The 23,396-nt window shown below is 45.5% G+C and overlaps 1 protein-coding gene and 1 long non-coding RNA gene across 11 annotated transcripts in view; one reads left to right on the top strand and one right to left on the bottom strand.

The window, feature by feature from the left end:
- The window catches only part of RAP1GAP (RAP1 GTPase activating protein), a 150,617-nt gene that overhangs the window by 59,275 nt on the left and 67,946 nt on the right, over window positions 1-23,396 (top strand). Inside the window, exon 1 of one of the 10 annotated variants that reach the window (XM_063436658.1) lies at window positions 2,302-2,407. The exons of the other annotated variants lie outside the window; for them this stretch is intronic. The gene's annotated coding sequence lies outside the window, so the exon portion shown is untranslated. Of the gene's footprint in view, window positions 1-2,301; window positions 2,408-23,396 lie in introns of those variants that run through there. 10 annotated transcript variants of the gene reach the window in all.
- LOC134577773 (uncharacterized) overlaps window positions 1-23,396 on the bottom strand; it is a 52,007-nt gene that overhangs the window by 11,568 nt on the left and 17,043 nt on the right. The window lies entirely within an intron of this gene.

Here is a 23,396-nt window from a genome sequence, read left to right on the forward strand (position 1 = left end):
CACCGTGAATCCCCAGTGACACACTGCATTGCCCTGCCTGTGGCAAGCAGTCCATAGAGTGTATAAACTGCTGACGGCTCATGTTTTCCTCTAGTAGAGGAGTTAAGCAGATCTGATCATGTTCAGCCAATTAATTTCCAGTCACAGCTACAGGAATTAGCTTGTGAAACCATCAGATCGGCTTATCTCCCATAATATTGCTTTAAATGTAAACAGGAAGGGGAATATAACCATTGAGTTGCAGGGGCCACCTTGCTACAGGGCTGGGGGCTTGCAGGTGTACGGGGAGGCTGCATCCAAGCTCCGTCTTGAAGGATGTGTTCTCTCTGTCAGGGAGAGGATGGGAATCTCAGAATAAGCTGTGTAAAAGCGAATCCTGATAGGAGAACAGGGGATGGAGAGGGGGAAGGGGGATTTCAGGGCATGAGCAGCAGAGATCTGCTATCTTTTTCATCCGCAAAGACATGGCAAGGTGCAGGGGAGCTAGACTGACACGCAGCCATTGCCAAGAAACAGGGGAACTAGACTGACACTCCGCCATTGGCAAGGAGCAGGGGAACCAGACTGACACTCAGCCATTGGCAAGGATCAGGGGAACCAGACTGACACTCAGCCATTGGCAAGAAACAGGGGAACTAGACTGACACTCAGCCATTGGCAAGGAGCAGGGGAACCAGACTGACACTCAGCCATTGGCAAGGAGCAGGGGAACCAGACTGACACTCAGCCATTGGCAAGGAGCAGGGGAACTAGACTGACACTCGGCCATTGGCAAGGATCAGGGGAACTAGACTGACACTCAGCCACTGGCACAGAGCAAGGTAACTAGATTAAAACTCAGCCACTGGCACAGAGCAGGGGAACTAGACTGACACTCAGCCATTGGCAAGGAGCAGGGGAACCAGACTGACACTCAGCCATTGGCAAGGAGCAGGGGAACCAGACTGACACTCAGCCATTGGCAAGGAGCAGGGGAACCAGACTGACACTCAGCCATTGGCAAGGAGCAGGGGAACCAGACTGACACTCAGCCATTGGCAAGGAGCAGGGGAACCAGACTGACACTCAGCCATTGGCAAGGAGCAGGGGAACCAGACTGACACTCAGCCATTGGCAAGGAGCAGGGGAACCAGACTGACACTCAGCCATTGGCAAGGAGCAGGGGAACCAGACTGACACTCAGCCATTGGCAAGGAGCAGGGGAACCAGACTGACACTCAGCCATTGGCAAGGAGCAGGGGAACCAGACTGACACTCAGCCATTGGCAAGGAGCAGGGGAACCAGACTGACACTCAGCCATTGGCAAGGAGCAGGGGAACCAGACTGACACTCAGCCATTGGCAAGGATCAGGGGAACCAGACTGACACTCAGCCATTGGCAAGAAACAGGGGAACTAGACTGACACTCAGCCATTGGCAAGGAGCAGGGGAACCAGACTGACACTCAGCCATTGGCAAGGAGCAGGGGAACCAGACTGACACTCAGCCATTGGCAAGGAGCAGGGGAACCAGACTGACACTCAGCCATTGGCAAGGAGCAGGGGAACCAGACTGACACTCAGCCATTGGCAAGGAGCAGGGGAACCAGACTGACACTCAGCCATTGGCAAGGAGCAGGGGAACCAGACTGACACTCAGCCATTGGCAAGGATCAGGGGAACCAGACTGACACTCAGCCATTGGCAAGAAACAGGGGAACTAGACTGACACTCAGCCATTGGCAAGGAGCAGGGGAACCAGACTGACACTCAGCCATTGGCAAGGAGCAGGGGAACCAGACTGACACTCAGCCATTGGCAAGGAGCAGGGGAACCAGACTGACACTCGGCCATTGGCAAGGAGCAGGGGAACCAGACTGACACTCGGCCATTGGCAAGGATCAGGGGAACTAGACTGACACTCAGCCACTGGCACAGAGCAAGGTAACGAGATTAAAACTCAGCCACTGGCACAGAGCAGGGGAACTAGACTGACACTCAGCCATTGGCAAGGAGCAGGGGAACCAGACTGACACTCAGCCATTGGCAAGGAGCAGGGGAACGAGACTGACACTCAGCCATTGGCAAGGAGCAGGGGAACCAGACTGACACTCGGCCATTGGCACAGAGCAAGGTAACGAGATTTAAACTCAGCCACTGGCACAGAGCAGGGGAACGAGACTTACACTCAGCCATTGGCAAGGAGCAGGGGAACCAGACTGACACTCGGCCATTGGCAAGGAGCAGGGGAACCAGACTGACACTCGGCCATTGGCAAGGAGCAGGGGAACCAGACTGACACTCAGCCATTGGCAATGAGCAGGGGAACCAGAAGGACACTCAGCCATTGGCTCTGATTTTCCTTGGAAATGTAATTCACTCAGCACGGAGATTTTGATTCAGTGGGTTTGAGACAGAAGTGCAAACGGTAGGTTCATGCTGTCTTTTCAGTTAATGTTTTTGGAGGAGGAGGTCTGTGCAGGTCTGTAGACAGGGGCTTCCACGGGGATGGAGCATGTATACAGGCTAAACTGAGCAGCTGAGATTTGGAAATGAGTAAGGATGCAGTGATGGGTGCCAGAGATGGCAATGCTCTAAGACTCGTGTCTCAAATAGGTTCAGTTTAAGGGTCACTTCGCTGGAGTGCGTTTGGCCATAAATGGATAGCTGGAGAGGGTTTAGTCACATCTACTTAATATGATTTGAGGGAATGTAGCCATAGATAGTCTGGCCTGAGTGTGCATGCACACAAAAACTCAGTCTAGTTTAAGTGAGTGTAGTTGCAGATACCCAGACTGACGTCTTAGACTGTTTATAGAATTATAATTTTGCCCCATGTAGGTCATATAGTTTGATCTTTGCTCCTGTGGGTCACATGTTCTGATCTTTGCCCATGGATCACATGGTTTGATATCTGTCCCTGTGGATCACATGACTTGATCTCTGTCCCTTTGTGGGTCACATGGTTTGATATATGTCCTTGTGGATCACATGATTTAATATCTGTTCCCTCTGTGGGTCACATGGTGTAACGGATCGCCTGGCACCCCGACTGGGTACCTCCGTTAAAGGATGCTCCTAGCGCTCCTGAGGACTTCAAGCACTGCAGCAGACACCACAACCACCGAATCGGAGAAGCATAGGAATCCTCTCTAGCATATGAATGCTGTATACAGCCGAATAGGAAAAACCATACGAATAGGTTTACACTCCTAGCAGTCAAACTGGAACAGCATACAATAAATCCTCCCCCAATAATGAGACGACACTTCACTTTGAGGGTTAAGCAGGAACTCTCGACTGGCTCATCCAGCCTGGCTTTTATTTCCAACTCACACATACAGGCCACACCCAGGGGGAGGCATAAAAGAACCAATGACATAGATGTTACCTCCCACACATCCCCTCCCCTTAGTGTGACACATAATCCCATTATTCATACAGTTTAAAATATACTTTTTACACAATATTTATAACTTCAAAACCATACATCACATTCACACAAAATTACATATCCACAATCAATCCATTCAGGGGAACAACATATTAAAAAATGGCATGGATCAGACCAGGGGTTCAAAAGTTACTAAAAGTATCTTTTAAAACCCCTAGCTTTCCAGGGCCTTCTCTGTGCTGGAGAAGTAATCCAATTATCTCCCAGCACAGAGACAGACTCCATTAAGCAGATGGGGACTCAAAGACAGTAAAACACTTTAAAATACATAAATTCACCTTTTACACATAACCCACAGACATTTCACCTATCCCCAGATAGCTGGGATCTGCGCGCACAAAACTACCGAATAGCGCGCAGATCCTACTCACACAGTACAATTGCCATGGAGCTAAAGTCTTTCCCATAGTCTTTCATTATGAATAGGCTCCATGGTATAGCTATCTGGGGTATCACATTCCCATAAAGTCTGGTCCATAGTCCAAAGGCAAGAGGCGGGCAATCGGCCCCCTCCAAGGACACGTGGCGAGGTCGGTTTCGCCACAATCCCAAAAAGTCCCAATATGTCCATCGATGATTTTAAAAGGGCCAGTTGCAGCAATATAAAGTACAATATGCCCCAAATAACCCAGGGGCCATAGTCAGCAGGTAGGAGGCTAGCAAACAGGCTTCTCAAGGGCCCAGTGGCGAGGTTGGTTTCGCCACACATGGTTTGAGCTCTGTCCCTGTGGATCACATGATTTAATCTCTGTTTCCTCTGTGGCTTGCCTGGTTTGCTCTCAGCCCCTTTGTGGATAACATGAGTTGATCTCTGTCCCTTTGCATCGCAGTTTGCGCTCTGTCCCCGTGGATAACATGATTTTATATTGGTTCCTCTGTGAATCACATGATATGATCTCTGTCCCTCTGTGGGTTGCCTGGTTTGATCTCTGTCCCTCTGTGGGTTGCCTGGTTTGATCTCTGTCCCTCTGTGGGTTGCCTGGTTTGCTCTCTGTCCCCGTGAATAACATGGTATGATCTCTGTCCCTCTGTGGATCACATGATTTGATCTCTGTCCCTCTGTGGATCACGTGATTTGATCTCTGTCCCTCTGTGGATCACATGATTTGATCTCTGTCCCTCTGTGGATCACATGATTTGATCTCTGTCCCTCTGTGGATCACATGATTTGATCTCTGTCCCTCTGTGGATCACATGATTTGATCTCTGTCCCTCCGTGGATAACATGATATGATCTCTGCCCTTGTGAATCACATGATATGATCTCTGTCCCTCTGTGACTTGTGTGATTTGTTCTCTGCCCCTTCAGATCTAAATTTGTGTCTTCTTACTCAGACTTCCCAAAGCATTGGAAGGGTTAAATGGAAATGGATGTATTTCCTCATTATAACAAACCCTTTTACTGGTGGCGTTTTTATCTGAAATGTGTATCTGGATGACTGAGATTTTAGGACTTGAAACATCTCTCAGACATAAGTCATGCGTATTGTGAGAAGCACCAATCACCACAATGGTGTGTCCTATCAGTGACCCGTTGGTACAGTGGGGATAAGTCTCCCTTAGTGGCTCTTAGAATGTAAATGCTTTTTTTTTAGTAAATTTGATGTTGTTTTACTAATGGAGTTATTCACTAAGCTGGGAATTATACAGAGTGGAGAAGAAAATTAGAAATTGACTTTGAATTTAGTTTGAATATCTGACACTTCACAGCTTAGTGAATATCCCTGTGCAAATTCCTATATTATCTCTCAGTACAGGGTTATTGGATAAAGTGAAAATGTCAGGAATTCAACGTGTATTTCATACTTAAGTCCAATATATCTGAACTGGAAACAGAATTATCCTGGAGCATATCATCCAATTCTGCTATGTTGTCCTAAATATTGGAATTCCAACGATTCTCTACAAGAATACCCTGCAAGTGATCCAACAATTGCAATGACATTATAAAAGGTATAAAGGCAATTCTCTTGCTTGTTTAACCCCTTAAGGACACATGACATGTGTGACATGTCATGATTCCCTTTTATTCCAGAAGTTTGGTCCTTAAGGGGTTAACCGTGTCTGTCTAAATCAGGGGTGCACAAAAGGTGTTTTAAAACCACAGCTTCCACGATGCGTTACATTCCAAAGGCATGCAAAGCATCATGGGAGTTATAGTTATACAACAGCTGAGGATCTACCTTTTAGGAGACCCAGGCCTAAATGCTTTAGATCAGGTCTAATTGGCTGGCTGAGACATTTGGGAGTTACACTGCTCAGAAGCTGTATGATTACATGGCACATGGCCAGTGTGCCCACAGCATTTTATACCGGAGCAGCATGTAGTATACATTACAGGCAGCAGCTGCTGTAGCGCTATAACGTCATCTAGATTCTATGTAATATGTAGGGCGAGATCTAGAGTCTATGTAATATGTAGGGCGATATCTAGATTCTATGTAATATGTAGGGCGAAATCTAGATTCTATGTAATATGTAGGGCGATATCTAGATTCTATGTAATATGTAGGGCGAAATCTAGATTCTATGTAATATGTAGGGCGAGATCTAGATTCTATGTAATATGTAGGGCGATATCTAGATTCTATGTAATATGTAGGGCGATATCTAGAGTCTATGTAATATGTAGGGCGATATCTAGAGTCTATGTAATATGTAGGGCGATATCTAGAGTCTATGTAATATGTAGGGCGATATCTAGAGTCTATGTAATATGTAGGGCGATATCTAGAGTCTATGTAATATGTAGGGCGATATCTAGAGTCTATGTAATATGTAGGGCGATATCTAGAGTCTATGTAATATGTAGGGCGATATCTAGAGTCTATGTAATATGTTGGGCGATATCTAGATTCTATGTAATATGTTGGGCGATATCTAGATTCTATGTAATATGTAGGGCGATATCTAGATTCTATGTAATATGTAGGGCGATATCTAGATTCTATGTAATATGTAGGGCGATATCTAGATTCTATGTAATATGTAGGGCGATATCTAGATTCTATGTAATATGTAGGGCGATATCTAGATTCTATGTAATATGTAGGGCGATATCTAGATTCTATGTAATATGTAGGGCGATATCTAGATTCTATGTAATATGTAGGGCGATATCTAGATTCTATGTAATATGTAGGGCGATATCTAGATTCTATGTAATATGTTGGGCGAGATCTAGATTCTATGTAATATGTAGGGCGAGATCTAGATTCTATGTAATATGTAGGGCGTCACTGAGAGTGGAATGTGTTATATTAACCAAGAATAGGTCTGATAAATAAAAATGATTCTAATAGTATTGTGTGCTGTAGGAAAATAAACCATGTTTCTTACAAACACAGATATCAGGGAGACTGACTACAATCTTATTGGTGAAAGTGATCAGTGGGTAGAGGGGGTACTGTGTGTAGGTTAGTAGGACACACTCCACACCCTTAAAGCAGTTTATCTTGCTGACATGCTTTATGTGTGAAGAGTCTATCCTCTTTTTACAAGAAGTGCAGATTTCAATAGAAATTGGAACTTTTATAAATTGCCCTTGTAACACTCCCCCTGGCTGTCAATCAGACAACTAACTGTTACTTCCTGGTTTGGTTAGCTCAGGGGAGATAAAAGGCAACACTTGCCCAGATCGCCATTGGGAAGTCGGTGATTGGTCAGCCACAGAAAGTCTAGTTAGGATTAGAAGGGGAGAACTTGAAAAGGCTGCAGATGACATTTGCAGCTTTTGCAATATGTTTTTAGCTCTACCCTGGAGGTGGAGGGTACTCTGTGCAGGTTAATGGCAGTGATGGGGAGGGTACTCTGTGCAGGTTAATGGCAGTGATGGAGAGGGTACGCTGTGCAGGTTAATGGCAGTGATGGAGGGTACTCTGTGCAGGTTAATGGCAGTGATGGAGAGGGTACTCTGTGCAGGTTAATGGCAGTGATGGGGAGGGTACTCTGTGCAGGTTAATGGCAGTGATGGAGAGGGTACGCTGTGCAGGTTAATGGCAGTGATGGGGAGGGTACTCTGTGCAGGTTAATGGCAGTGATGGGGAGGGTACTCTGTGCAGGTTAATGGCAGTGATGGGGAGGGTACTCTGTGCAGGTTAATGACAGTGATGGGGAGGGTACTCTGTGCAGGTTAATGGCAGTGATGGGGAGGGTACTCTGTGCAGGTTAATGGCAGTGATGGAGAGGGTACTCTGTGCAGGTTAATGGCAGTGATGGAGGGTACTCTGCGCAGGTTAATGGCAGTGATGGAGAGGGTACTCTGCGCAGGTTAATGGCAGTGATGTAGAGGGTACTCTGTGCAGGTTAATGGCAGTGATGGGGAGGGTACTCTGTGCAGGTTAATGGCAGTGATAGGGAGGGTACTCTGTGCAGGTTAATGGCAGTGATGGGGAGGGTACTCTGTGCAGGTTAATGGCAGTGATGGAGAGGGTACTCTGTGCAGGTTAATGGCAGTGATGGAGAGGGTACTCTGTGCAGGTTAATGGCAGTGATGGAGGGGGTACTCTGTGCAGGTTAATGGCAGTGATGGAGAGGGTACTCTGTGCAGGTTAATGGCAGTGATAGGGAGGGTACTCTGTGCAGGTTAATGGCAGTGATGGGGAGGGTACTCTGTGCAGGTTAATGGCAGTGATGGAGAGGGTACTCTGTGCAGGTTAATGGCAGTGATAGGGAGGGTACTCTGTGCAGGTTAATGGCAGTGATGGGGAGGGTACTCTGTGCAGGTTAATGGCAGTGATGGGGAGGGTACTCTGTGCAGGTTAATGGCAGTGATAGGGAGGGTACTCTGTGCAGGTTAATGGCAGTGATGGGGAGGGTACTCTGTGCAGGTTAATGGCAGTGATGGGGAGGGTACTCTGTGCAGGTTAATGGCAGTGATGGAGAGGGTACTCTGTGCAGGTTAATGGCAGTGATGGGGAGGGTACTCTGTGCAGGTTAATGGCAGTGATGGGGAGGGTACCCTGCAGGCTAATGGCAGTGATGGGGAGGGTACCCTGCAGGCTAATGGCAGTGATGGGGAGGGTACTCTGTGCAGGTTAATGGCAGTGATGGAGAGGGTACTCTGTGCAGGTTAATGGCAGTGATGGAGGGTACTCTGTGCAGGTTAATGGCAGTAATGGGGAGGGTACTCTGTGCAGGTTAATGGCAGTGATGGGGAGGGTACTCTGTGCAGGTTAATGGCAGTGATGGAGAGGGTACTCTGTGCAGGTTAATGGCAGTGATGGGGAGGGTACTCTGTGCAGGTTAATGGCAGTGATGGAGGGGGTACTCTGTGCAGGTTAATGGCAGTGATGGAGAGGGTACTCTGTGCAGGTTAATGACAGTGATGGGGAGGGTACTCTGTGCAGGTTAATGGCAGTGATGGAGAGGGTACTCTGTGCAGGTTAATGGCAGTGATGGAGAGGGTACTCTGCGCAGGTTAATGGCAGTGATGGAAAGGGTACTCTGTGCAGGTTAATGGCAGTGATGGGGAGGGTACTCTGTGCAGGTTAATGGCAGTGATAGGGAGGGTACTCTGTGCAGGTTAATGGCAGTGATGGGGAGGGTACTCTGTGCAGGTTAATGGCAGTGATGGAGAGGGTACTCTGTGCAGGTTAATGGCAGTGATGGAGAGGGTACTCTGTGCAGGTTAATGGCAGTGATAGGGAGGGTACTCTGTGCAGGTTAATGGCAGTGATGGGGAGGGTACTCTGTGCAGGTTAATGGCAGTGATGGAGAGGGTACTCTGTGCAGGTTAATGGCAGTGATGGAGAGGGTACTCTGTGCAGGTTAATGGCAGTGATAGGGAGGGTACTCTGTGCAGGTTAATGGCAGTGATAGGGAGGGTACTCTGTGCAGGTTAATGGCAGTGATGGAGAGGGTACTCTGTGCAGGTTAATGGCAGTGATGGAGAGGGTACTCTGCGCAGGTTAATGGCAGTGATGGAAAGGGTACTCTGTGCAGGTTAATGGCAGTGATGGGGAGGGTACTCTGTGCAGGTTAATGGCAGTGATAGGGAGGGTACTCTGTGCAGGTTAATGGCAGTGATGGGGAGGGTACTCTGTGCAGGTTAATGGCAGTGATGGAGAGGGTACTCTGTGCAGGTTAATGGCAGTGATGGAGAGGGTACTCTGTGCAGGTTAATGGCAGTGATAGGGAGGGTACTCTGTGCAGGTTAATGGCAGTGATGGGGAGGGTACTCTGTGCAGGTTAATGGCAGTGATGGGGAGGGTACTCTGTGCAGGTTAATGGCAGTGAGGGGGAGGGTACTCTGTGCAGGTTAATGGCAGTGATGGAGAGGGTACTCTGTGCAGGTTAATGGCAGTGATGGAGAGGGTACTCTGTGCAGGTTAATGGCAGTGATGGAGAGGGTACTCTGTGCAGGTTAATGGCAGTGATGGAGAGGGTACTCTGTGCAGGTTAATGGCAGTGATGGAGAGGGTACTCTGTGCAGGTTAATGGCAGTGATGGAGAGGGTACTCTGTGCAGGTTAATGGCAGTGATGGAGAGGGTACTCTGTGCAGGTTAATGGCAGTGATGGGGAGGGTACTCTGTGCAGGTTAATGGCAGTGATGGAGAGGGTACTCTGTGCAGGTTAATGGCAGTGATGGAGAGGGTACTCTGTGCAGGTTAATGGCAGTGATGGAGAGGGTACTCTGTGCAGGTTAATGGCAGTGATGGGGAGGGTACTCTGCGGGTTAATGGCAGTGATGGAGAGGGTACTCTGTGCAGCTTAATGGCAGTGATGGGGAGGGTACTCTGTGCGGGTTAATGGCAGTGATGGAGAGGGTACTTTGTGCAGGTTAATGGCAGTGATGGAGGGTACTCTGTGCAGGTTAATGGCAGTAATGGGGTTGGTACTCTGTGCAGGCTAATGGCAGTGATGGGGAGGGTACTCTGTGCAGGTTTGCAGTGATGGGAAGGGTACTCTGTGCAGGTTAATGGCAGTGATGGAGAGGGTACTCTGTGCAGGTTAATGGCAGTGATGGAGAGGGTACTCTGTGCAGGTTAATGGCAGTGATGGAGAGGGTACTCTGTGCAGGTTAATGGCAGTGATGGGGAGGGTACTCTGTGCAGGTTAATGGCAGTGATGGAGAGGGTACTCTGTGCAGGTTAATGGCAGTGATGGAGAGGGTACTCTGTGCAGGTTAATGGCAGTGATGGAGAGGGTACTCTGTGCAGGTTAATGGCAGTGATGGGGAGGGTACTCTGCGGGTTAATGGCAGTGATGGAGAGGGTACTCTGTGCAGGTTAATGGCAGTGATGGGGAGGGTACTCTGTGCAGGTTAATGGCAGTGATGGAGAGGGTACTTTGTGCAGGTTAATGGCAGTGATGGAGGGTACTCTGTGCAGGTTAATGGCAGTAATGGGGTTGGTACTCTGTGCAGGCTAATGGCAGTGATGGAGAGGGTACTCTGTGCAGGTTAATGGCAGTGATGGAGAGGGTACTCTGTGCAGGTTAATGGCAGTAATGGGGTTGGTACTCTGTGCAGGCTAATGGCAGTGATGGGGAGGGTACTCTGTGCAGGTTTGCAGTGATGGGAAGGGTACTCTGTGCAGGTTAATGACAGTGATGGAGGGGGTACTCTGTGCAGGTTTAATGGCAGTGATGGGGAGGGTATTCTGTGCAGGTTAATGACAGTGATGGGGAGGGTACTCTGTGTATGAACAGTTGCGTGGCCAAATTTGTACTGTGCAAAGTTGGAAGTGCAGGAATTCACTGTGGCAATAGCCAAACAGCAAGTGGGCTGGGCTGTAGGCATTAAGAGAGCCCCGTGTTTTGGCAGACTGCTAGAAAATGGTTTGACATAAATAGAAGAGACGGTGCCTAGGGACCGTTTCAACCATAACAACCCCATAACACATCTTTCCAAAATGTTTTATTGGGAATCACTCAATAAACATCTGAAGATCTTTAGGAATGGCGGGTCAGAAGAATAATCACATGAAATACGTTTAATGATTAAAAAGTATTAGTAAATATAACTTAATTTACAATATTAAAAAGACAGGAATCCCAGTTGTTATTGTTGCTTTGTTAAACCCCATAAGGCAGTGGTGTGTTACATAGTGTGCCTACCCCCATCTCACACCATCTCAGCTGTTCGTAGCTGGAAGGAATTTTTAATATGGCCCCATTACCAGAGCACCTGGTGCCCCCTGCAAAATGACTGGCATCAGCCGTTGCAGCATGAACATATCATGACAGATCACAAGATGACAGCCGTGTGCGGTGACACACAGAGGTGAAATGAAAAATCTCTCTGGGACACAGAGCAATCAGAGCAAAGTCTCTGCAGAACATTTCAAGGATACAGTGTCATTAACAGAGTGGTATATAAACAGAATTCGTAACTGTGTCATATATAAAGTAACTGTAAGGACAATCTTATCTGAGTACAATTTAACTCAAGACTGCTCAGTGGAATTCAACCTCAGGAATTTCCGCTGCTATCAGACTATATCACAGTTTATTCTTCATGCCTTCACGCTAGCCCTTAGCTATTTCAATTAATTAGTTTTTAAGGGCGTTTACAATACACACCTCCCTGATTCTCTTTCATTGTTGAATCACAGCTCGGAGGACAGAATGAAGGTCAGCTGTAAGCTCTTGTGGCCTCATGCATTCCAGTGAAATTCGATTAGATTCCGACTGTTTATTTACATAGTCATACTACTACGTAATACTAGCATAGCATAGATCCTGCAATGAAGATTACCGTAAATACCCTAGTTATTCACTTAATGCAGAAACGCAATTAATTAAAAATCGAATTGTGACATTCTGGCTAACATAGCCAAGCTGTAATCCTAGTGGCATGGTAATTTAAAATATATATATATTTTTGTCTAAATTCAGCATTTTATTTCTTCTTCAATAACCTACATCTCAACGTTTAGTGAATAAAACCCAAAATTTCACGAATGTCTTATTTATAATTTAACTATTCTGCTTTTATAAAACATTTTCTTTCAGATTGAAACTGTTTACATAAGTTCAGTAAACGTGTAAGAGAATCATGTCAACAGTCTTTGCAAATTGTTTCTGTTATTGCACCTCTTAACACTAATTTAAAGAGTGTTCGCCATTGGATTTGACTATTTAACATGTAAATTAAGCGTGACAAACAAGGGAATCGCAGGAAAGTCGCACAGAACTGTTTAACTGTTCGTATCCTGTATAAATGGAAATGGCTTGCTATAAACCTGTGAAATTACTCTGGGACACATCATGTTGTTCTCTCCAAACATTGAGGTGGTTATATCAGAGATAATAGCAGTGAGCTGAGAACTGAGGCCTAAATATCGGTTCTACAAATGTTAATTATCTGTTCATTCATGGCTAGTAACACTTTGGTGAGCCAATTCCCTATGCGACATTTAATTATCTGCACAATGTAAGTTAGAGGATTACTTATATTATAGTCACACGGTTACTTAGTTGTCTAGGTTGGAGGAAAAAAAAAAGCGCTCAAGTTCATTAAGTTCAACCTTTTAAACCAATTATTTGATGCCATTGATCCAAAGGAAGACAACAAACAATTGTGGCCTAGTCCAATTATGCCACAGAAAAGGAAATAATCCTTTTTGACTCCATAATGGCAAACAGATTACTCCTTGAATCAACAACCGATTTACACACATATCACTTATATACTTGAATATTCTATTTTTGTAAGGCCTTTAAAAAAAAATATATATATATATATAATCTGATAAGAAAACCTCTGTGGGCAGAGAATTCCACATGTTTATTGTTCTTACTGTAAATAAACCTTTCCTCTGCTCTAAGTAAAAACACCTTTCTTCCAGTCTCAATGGGTGACCTCTTGTCTGTTGTGTATTCTTGCTAATGAACAGGTTAGCACATAGCAGTTTGAATATATTTGTATAGTGCTGTCATATCTCTAAGGTGCCTTTTTGCTAAAGAAAATAAATGCAGTTTATCTAGTCTTTCTTTATAACTAATGTTTTCCATCCCCTTTACTAATTTTGTAACTTGCCTCTGCACTATTTCTAGTTCTGTAATATCCTTCTTTAAAACTGATGCCCAGAATTGTACCGCATATTCAAGGTCGGGTCTTAACATTGATTTATAAAGAGGCAAAATTATATTTTGATAACGTAAGGTGTTTTTATTTCTTTTATTTCTTATATACAAAAGCACCTTCCTAGCTTTTGTAACAGCAGACTGAAATTGCATACTGTAGCCTAATTTTTTTTTTTTTTTATCTTTAATTGTTCTAAAGCCATTTTTATTTAATGTTTTCCCTAACTCAACCCCATTTATTTGTATAAGTGGCTTGTGGGTTCCTTGATCTGCCACTTTCCTGCCTAGTTCCCCAATTTATCCGAATCCCTCTGTAATGAAGTTATATCATGTTCAGACTGTATTTCCTTACCTACCGGTAGATTTGTGTCATCTGCAAACACTAACATATGACTTTTACTGCCGTCTTCAAGATCATTTATAAACAGATTAAAGAGAAGTGGAGCCAGGACAGAACCCTCAGGCACTCCACTTATCACTTTTATCCAATTTGAACATTTTGCATTTACAGCCACTCTTTGCACTCTATTTTTAAGCCAGTTTTCTATTCAGTGTTTAGCCAGAGTTATTGACTTTGTGTGTATCATTTTGAGAAGGATACGTAGATGAATAAACTTCTCTTCTTTGCAGTCCTTTGCTTGCCGATTCTCTACGTGAGTAGTCATCATTATAACAGTTTAACCAAACAGATTATCTGCTCTCGTTAAATCGAGAGGGCGCATTTACAAATTCTTCCACTATTGCAAGCAATGCCTTGAGAAGGGTTTACATTTTTAAATTGTGCATGGTCTTTTCTTGGGTAAACTGTGCTTATGACCAAAGATGACGTAAAGATGGCTGCCTTCACAGATCGCCAGTATGGCAACGTGTGCACTGAAAATATGGACCCATTTCAAAATTATACACAACGATGCAATATTACATCCAATCTTTTATTTTCAGTAAAAATAACTACAAATGATTTCCTCTAAGAAAGGCGAGAAATTTATTTTAATGCACTTTTAAGCCAGTAATTGGTCATTTAACAAATGGCAGCAGATTATTGCCAAATCTGCCCCCCTGCCACCACTATTGTACCAATTGTGAGCCCATATCTCACCCATGGTAATCACCTGGCATTTCCATTAGTTAAAACTGTGTAAAATTGCTCTGAATCTTGGTGTATTAAAAGGCATTTCAAGTTTTTTTTCTTTACGTTTTATCCTTTGTAGTATTTTTTTTAATTAAATCTCACGCCACTTTGTGTCAAATCATTTGTATTATGTGCATAAAATATAAAAATTTGACACAGTTGTTGCACTTTGCGTTGTTTTTACATGTTTTCATATTGTACATCCACCATCACAACATATTGTTCTTTTCACTTATTTGTTTTTTTTTTTTTATGCCCCCACCTCTCACATCGCCTCATCAGTTTAAAGAATTCCCCTGTTGTTATCAGTAAGCCCTCAATTTCAATTTTGATCTTTCTTGAGTCGTGGGGATAGCTGAAACGGATTTATCCAGACTTTGTTTGTTTCTTGGTTTGAATCTGTATGGAATTATCAGGTTTAAATATTGATGTGAAATATTTTTTGTGCTAGTCTGATTAGAAATCCGTTTCGGTGCAACCTTGAAAACCCCACTGCTTGATACTTCATCCCGCCTCCAGCGCAGTTGATCCTTCTGGCAATTTTTGTTTCCGCTCCAGGCATGCGGGGGAATTTCTTATCTTTCTTTATAGTTGTCTATCTCATTTTCAAATCTTTTAAAATTTAATGGTGACTTAATTTGCATTGATGAGGTTTTTGATGCTGTAATTATATTATTACAATTTTGTTTTTCTTATTTTTTCTACTTTTTATTTTTTTTATTTTTAACCTGCTACTCTAGGACTCGTCACAGATATCGGGATAATGTTTGTTAATATAAAGTAGTGTTTGATTGTATTTCTCTTTGTGCCTTTATGTTGGTTCTTGTGTGCGTGCTTGTTTAGTGTCGTTGTGTATCTGTGTGTGCATGTTTGTGTTCACTTGTGTGTGTGTTTCTGTGTATACATGCGGTAGTAATATTGTGTGTGTATGTGGTTGTGAGATGTGTGAATGTTGCATGTCTGGTCCTGAGTTGGATAGACAAAAAGAGCTTTTCTTATTTCCCTCTCAGCTGGAACCTTGTGACCCTTCACATTAATAGGCATCAAAGGCTCGCAGAGCAGGATGAATGTGTGTTTGTGTGTGTGTGTTAGGTTTATGTCCTTAAAATAACATCCTATGTAGCTCGTGCTGGTCACGCTGCCCCAGGGATGGTACCCGCAGGGAGATGTTGATAAAAGGCAGTAACCGAAAGTGTGTACCCAACATATCTCTGGGTTGAAGGCGTTCAAACTACCAGATCATCTGTATTGGAGTCTCAGGATGCAGTGTAATGCAGTGCTGTGTGTTTTAGATTTCTTTGGGTGCAGTGCTGTGTTCTTTCATTGAATCCTTAGGGTGCAGTGTTCATGCTCTGTAGTGATGGATTTGCAGGGTGCTGTTTTTTTCCAGTCAGGATGCAGTGCAATATCTATATTGTGTGGTTTTGATTTTGAGGATGCAGTGTCAATATTTGTGGTGTAGTGTTTGATTTCCAGTATGCATTATTTATGCTGTGCAGTGTTGGATTTCGTGGTGCAGTGTTCGGTTCTTAGAGTGCACTTCAGTGTTTTGTTATTAAGGTGCAGGACTGTGTTTATGTTGTAGACGGATGGATTGTTGCTGTTCAGGGTTAAGAATGTGTTTTTTTCAGAGTGCAGTGTTCAGATTATGTAGTATTGGATATTTAAAGAACCACTCTAGTGCCAGGAAAACATACTCGTTTTCCTGGCACTAGAGTGCCCTGAGGGTGCCCTCACCCTCAGGGACCCACTCCCGCCGGGCTCTGGAGAGAGGAAGGGGTTAAACTTACCTCTTTTTCCAGCGCCGGGCGGGGAGCTATCCTCCTCCTCTCCTTCTTCCTTGCGACGTCATCGGCTGAATGCGCATGCGCGGCATTTACAATGCTTTCCTATGGACGCTTGCATGCTCTCACTGTGATTTTCACAGTGAGAAGCACGCAAGCGCCTCTAGCGGCTGTCAATGAGACAGCCACTAGAAGTTTAGGAGGCTGGATTAACCCTCAGTATAAACATAGCAGTTTCTCTGAAACTGCTATGTTTATAAAAAAAGGGTTAATCCTAGAGGGACCTGGCACCCAGACCACCTCATTAAGCTGAAGTGGTCTGGGTGCCTAGAGTGGTCCTTTAACCCCTTAAGGACACATGACATGTGTGACATGTCATGATTCCCTTTTATTCCAGAAGTTTGGTCCTTAAGGGGTTAAGGTGCAGTGCAGTGTTCAGGCTATGTAGTATTGTATATTTAAAGGAACACTATAGTCACCTAAATTACTTAAGCTAAATAAAGCAGTTTTAGTGTATAGATCATTCCCCTGCAATTTCACTGCTCAATTCACTGTCATTTAGGAGTTAAATCACTTTGTTTCTGTTTATGCAGCCCTAGCCACACCTCCCCTGGCTATGATTGACAGAGCCTGCATGAAAAAAAAAACTGGTTTCACTTTCAAACAGACGTAATTTATCTTAAACAATTGTATTTCTTTCTCTGTAAATTGAACTTTAATCACATACAGGAGGCTCTTGCAGGGTCTAGCAAGCTATTAACATAGCAGGGGATAAGAAAATCTTAATTAAACAGAACTTGCAATAAAGAAAGCCTAAATAGGGCTCTCTTTACAGGAAGTGTTTATGGAAGGCTGTGCAAGTCACATGCAGGGAGGTGTGAATAGGGTTCATAAACAAAGGGATTTAACTCCTAAATGGCAGAGGATTGAGCAGTGAGGCTGCAGGTGCATGTTCTATACACCAAAACTGCTTCATTAAGCTAAAGTTGTTCAGGTGACTATAGTGTCCCTTTAAGGTGCAGTGCAGCGTTCAGGTTATGTAGTATTGGATATTTAAGGTGCAGTGTTCAGTTTATGTAGTATTGGATATTTAACGTGCAGTGTTCAGGTTATGTAGTATTGGATATTTAAGGTGCAGTGTTCAGGTTATGTAGTATTGGATATTTAAGGTGCAGTGTTCAGGTTATGTAGTATTGGATATTTAAGGTGCAGTGTTCAGGTTATGTAGTATCGGATATTTAAGGTGCAGCGTTCAGGTTATGTAGTATTGGATATTTAAGGTGCAGTGTTCAGGTTATGTAGTATTGGATATTTAAGGTGCAGTGTTCAGGTTATGTAGTATTGGATATTTAAGGTGCAGTGCAGTGTTCAGGTTATGTAGTATTGGATATTTAATGTGCAGTGCGGTGTTCAGGTTATGTAGTATTGGATATTTAAGGTGCAGTGTTCTAGTTATGTAGAATTGGATATTTAAGGTGCAGTGTTCAGGTTATGTAGTATTGGATATTTAAGGTGCAGTGTTCAGGTTATGTAGTATTGGATATTTAAGGTGCAGTGTTCAAGTTATGTAGTATTGGATATTTAATGTGCAGCGTTCAGGTTATGTAGTATTGGACATTTAAGGGGCAGTGCAGCGTTCAGGTTATATAGTATTGGATATTTAAGGTGCAGTGCAGTGTTCAGGTTATGTAGTATTGGATATTTAAGGTGCAGCGTTCAGGTTATGTAGTATTGGATATTTAATGTGCAGTGCGGTGTTCAGGTTATGTAGTATTGGATATTTAAGGTGCAGTGTTCTAGTTATGTAGAATTGGATATTTAAGGTGCAGTGTTCAGGTTATGTAGTATTGGATATTTAAGGTGCAGTGTTCAAGTTATGTAGTATTGGATATTTAATGTGCAGCGTTCAGGTTATGTAGTATTGGACATTTAAGGGGCAGTGCAGCGTTCAGGTTATATAGTATTGGATATTTAAGGTGCAGTGCAGTGTTCAGGTTATGTAGTATTGGATATTTAAGGTGCAGCGTTCAGGTTATGTAGTATTGGACATTTAAGGTGCAGTGCAGCGTTCAGGTTATGTAGTATTGGATATTTAAGGTGCAGTGTTCAGGTTATGTAGTATTGGATATTTAAGGGGCAGTGCAGTGTTCTGGTTATGTAGTATTGGATATTTAAGGGGCAGTGCAGTGTTCAGGTTATGTAGTATTGGATATTTAAGGTGCAGTGTTCTGGTTATGTAGTATTGGATATTTAAGGTGCAGTGCAGTGTTCAGGTTATGTAGTATTGGACATTTAAGGGGCAGTGCAATGTTCAGGTTATGTAGTATTGGACATTTAAGGGGCAGTGCAGCGTTCAGGTTATGTAGTATTGGACATTTAAGGGGCAGTGCAGTGTTCTGGTTATATAGTATTGGATATTTAAGGTGCAGTGCAGTGTTCAGGTTATGTAGTATTGGATATTTAAGGTGCAATGCAGTGTTCAGGTTATGTAGTATTGGATATTTAAGGTGCAGTGCAGTGTTCACGTTATGTAGTATTGGATATTTAAGGTGCAGCGTTCAGGTTATGTAGTATTAGATATTTAAGGTGCAGTGCAATGTTCAGGTTATGTAGTATTGGATATTGAAGGTGCAGTGCGGCCGGCGTTCAGGTTATGTAGTATTGGACATTTAAGGGGCAGTGCAGCGTTCAGGTTATGTAGTATTGGACATTTAAGGGGCAGTGCAATGTTCAGGTTATGTAGTATTGGATATTGAAGGTGCAGTGCGGCCGGCGTTCAGGTTATGTAGTATTGGACATTTAAGGGGCAGTGCAGCGTTCAGGTTATGTAGTATTGGACATTTAAGGGGCAGTGCAATGTTCAGGTTATGTAGTATTGGACATTTAAGGTGCAGTGCAGCGTTCAGGTTATGTAGTATTGGACATTTAAGGGGCAGTGCAGTGTTCAGGTTATGTAGTATTGGGTTTTAAGGTGCAGAGTTTGTTGTGCAGGGTTGGATTATGTAGTATTTTAATTTCAAGGTTCAGAGCTGGATTTTGAGCACGTAGTATAGTGTTTACGATTCACGTCCTTCAGTCTTATCAGTTAGCACCCCTGTAACATGTCATGCACCCCAAACGATGACCCTTATACACTCAGTAAGTCCTGAACAGCAGGCCGGAGAGGACCATTTGGCCTGATATGTATTGTTGCTTATAGAAGTAATCTCACAGCCCATTCTTCTGCAGTCCCTCCATAGCTCTGACTGGGTGTTTTATCTTGCTCACGCTGCATCCCTAACTGGAAGATTGGCCCCAACGGGAGTCCTGCTAGCCCTCATTACCCCAGCCGCCTCTCCACTGGGATCCCAACACTGAGCAAAACAAACACAGAGAGACAACAAGCCAGAAACATTGTATGCTAGCAACAGCTATCAAATCCACCACAACCACAATGGTAGCTGTGAGCACAGTCTGTATCCTCTGCTAGACTTAACCCTCTATTGAACACCAAGGGGTTTATTCACTAAATGCTGATTTGGAAACTATATAGCTGATTTGGAAAAATTGGTCTATAGCCACAGTGTAACTATATTTTTATAATTTGGTTTTAATTTCACCACAATTAGATATTTAGTGCATAGACCCCACAGTTGGGGGTTTACTTGCTATCCTGGAAATTGTAGAGAATTGAAAAATAGTCCGGCTAGAACAATATCTGAATTGGAGATTAGGTTAGTTTGGCGTACAATTTATATTCCGTAGGCCATTCTCCAAACATTCCATTTTGGTAAATAAACTCTGTTATACCGAACTCGCATTGTATATAAAAACAACCTGTTTATCATGGATTATGTTATAATAGCAGTAGGTAAAATCATTTACATGAGAATATTGTACTGCAATTATTTTGGAAAACATAACAATTTGAATTCCTGGTGTCACATTTTAAAGAGCAAGTAGCCCCACGCAAGAGGGGCAAGTAACCTCAGGTCTGGGAGCCAAGTAACCTCAGGTCTGGGAGCCAAGTAACCCTAGGGCAGAGGGGCATGTAACCTCAGGTCTGGGAGCCAAGTAACCCTAGGGCAGAGGGGCAAGTAACCTCAGGTCTGGGAGCCAAGTAACCTCAGGTCTGGGAGCCAAGTAACCTCAGGTCTGGGAGCCAAGTAACCTCAGGTCTGGGAGCCAAGTAACCTCAGGTCTGGGAGCCAAGTAACCTCAGGTCTGGGAGCCAAGTAACCTCAGGTCTGGGAGCCAAGTAACCCTAGGGCAGAGGGGCATGTAACCTCAGGTCTGGGAGCCAAGTAACCTCAGGTCTGGGAGCCAAGTAACCCTAGGGCAGAGGAGCAAGTAACCTCAGGTCTGGGAGCCAAGTAACCCTAGGGCAGAGGGGCATGTAACCTCAGGTCTGGGAGCCAAGTAACCTCAGGTCTGGGAGCCAAGTAACCTCAGGTCTGGGAGCCAAGTAACCTCAGGTCTGGGAGCCAAGTAACCTCAGGTCTGGGAGCCAAGTAACCTCAGGTCTGGGAGCCAAGTAACCTCAGGTCTGGGAGCCAAGTAACCCTAGGGCAGAGGGGCATGTAACCTCAGGTCTGGGAGCCAAGTAACCTCAGGTCTGGGAGCCAAGTAACCCTAGGGCAGAGGAGCAAGTAACCTCAGGTCTGGGAGCCAAGTAACCCTAGGGCAGAGGAGCAAGTAACCTCAGGTCTGGGAGCCAAGTAACCTCAGGTCTGGGAGCCAAGTAACCTCAGGTCTGGGAGCCAAGTAACCCTAGGGCAGAGGGGCAAGTAACCTCAGGTCTGGGAGCCAAGTAACCCTAGGGCAGAGGGGCAAGTAACCTCAGGTCTGGGAGCCAAGTAACCCTAGGGCAGAGGGGCAAGTAACCTCAGGTCTGGGAGCAAAGTAACCCTAGGGCAGAGGGGCAAGTAACCTCAGGTCTGGGAGCAAAGTAACCCTAGGGCAGAGGAGCAAGTAACCTCAGGTCTGGGAGCCAAGTAACCTCAGGTCTGGGAGCCAAGTAACCCTAGGGCAGAGGGGCATGTAACCTCAGGTCTGGGAGCCAAGTAACCCTATGGCAGAGGAGCAAGTAACCTCAGGTCTGGGAGCCAAGTAACCTCAGGTCTGGGAGCCAAGTAACCTCAGGTCTGGGAGCCAAGTAACCTCAGGTCTGGGAGCCAAGTAACCCTATGGCAGAGGAGCAAGTAACCTCAGGTCTGGGAGCCAAGTAACCCTAGGGCAGAGGGGCATGTAACCTCAGGTCTGGGAGCCAAGTAACCTCAGGTCTGGGAGCCAAGTAACCCTAGGGCAGAGGAGCAAGTAACCTCAGGTCTGGGAGCCAAGTAACCCTAGGGCAGAGGGGCATGTAACCTCAGGTCTGGGAGCCAAGTAACCTCAGGTCTGGGAGCCAAGTAACCTCAGGTCTGGGAGCCAAGTAACCTCAGGTCTGGGAGCCAAGTAACCCTAGGGCAGAGGGGCAAGTAACCTCAGGTCTGGGAGCCAAGTAACCCTAGGGCAGAGGGGCATGTAACCTCAGGTCTGGGAGCAAAGTAACCCTAGGGCAGAGGGGCAAGTAACCTCAGGTCTGGGAGCCAAGTAACCCTAGGGCAGAGGGGCAAGTAACCTCAGGTCTGGGAGCCAAGTAACCCTAGGGCAGAGGGGCAAGTAACCTCAGGTCTGGGAGCAAAGTAACCCTAGGGCAGAGGGGCAAGTAACCTCAGGTCTGGGAGCCAAGTAACCCTATGGCAGAGGAGCAAGTAACCTCAGGTCTGGGAGCCAAGTAACCCTAGGGCAGAGGGGCATGTAACCTCAGGTCTGGGAGCCAAGTAACCTCAGGTCTGGGAGCCAAGTAACCCTAGGGCAGAGGGGCAAGTAACCTCAGGTCTGGGAGCCAAGTAACCCTAGGGCAGAGGGGCATGTAACCTCAGGTCTGGGAGCAAAGTAACCCTAGGGCAGAGGGGCAAGTAACCTCAGGTCTGGGAGCCAAGTAACCCTAGGGCAGAGGGGCAAGTAACCTCAGGTCTGGGAGCCAAGTAACCCTAGGGCAGAGGGGCAAGTAACCTCAGGTCTGGGAGCAAAGTAACCCTAGGGCAGAGGGGCAAGTAACCTCAGGTCTGGGAGCCAAGTAACCCTAGGGCAGAGGGGCAAGTAACCTCAGGTCTGGGAGCCAAGTAACCCTAGGGCAGAGGGGCAAGTAACCTCAGGTCTGGGAGCCAAGTAACCTCAGGTCTGGGAGCCAAGTAACCTCAGGTCTGGGAGCCAAGTAACCCTAGGGCAGAGGGGCAAGTAACCTCAGGTCTGGGAGCAAAGTAACCCTAGGGCAGAGGGGCAAGTAACCTCAGGTCTGGGAGCCAAGTAACCCTAGGGCAGAGGGGCAAGTAACCTCAGGTCTGGGAGCCAAGTAACCCTAGGGCAGAGGGGCAAGTAACCTCAGGTCTGGGAGCCAAGTAACCTCAGGTCTGGGAGCCAAGTAACCTCAGGTCTGGGAGCCAAGTAACCCTAGGGCAGAGGGGCAAGTAACCTCAGGTCTGGGAGCCAAGTAACCCTAGGGCAGAGGGGCAAGTAACCTCAGGTCTGGGAGCCAAGTAACCCTAGGGCAGATGGGCAAGTAACCTCAGGTCTGGGAGCCAAGTAACCCTAGGGCAGAGGGGCAAGTAACCTCAGGTCTGGGAGCCAAGTAACCCTAGGGCAGAGGGGCAAGTAACCTCAGGTCTGGGAGCAAAGTAACCCTAGGGCAGAGGAGCATGTAACCTCAGGTCTGGGAGCCAAGTAACCCTAGGGCAGAGGGGCAAGTAACCTCAGGTCTGGGAGCAAAGTAACCCTAGGGCAGAGGGGCAAGTAACCTCAGGTCTGGGAGCCAAGCAACCCTAGGGCAGAGGAGCAAGTAACCTCAGGTCTGGGAGCCAAGTAACCTCAGGTCTGGGAGCCAAGTAACCCTAGGGCAGAGGAGCAAGTAATCTCAGGTCTGGGAGCCAAGTAACCCTAGGGCAGATGGGCAAGTAACCTCAGGTCTGGGAGCCAAGTAACCTCAGGTCTGGGAGC

The sequence above is a fragment of the Pelobates fuscus genome, chromosome 11 (assembly GCF_036172605.1).
Source record: "Pelobates fuscus isolate aPelFus1 chromosome 11, aPelFus1.pri, whole genome shotgun sequence".
Lineage (NCBI taxonomy): Eukaryota > Metazoa > Chordata > Amphibia > Anura > Pelobatidae > Pelobates > Pelobates fuscus.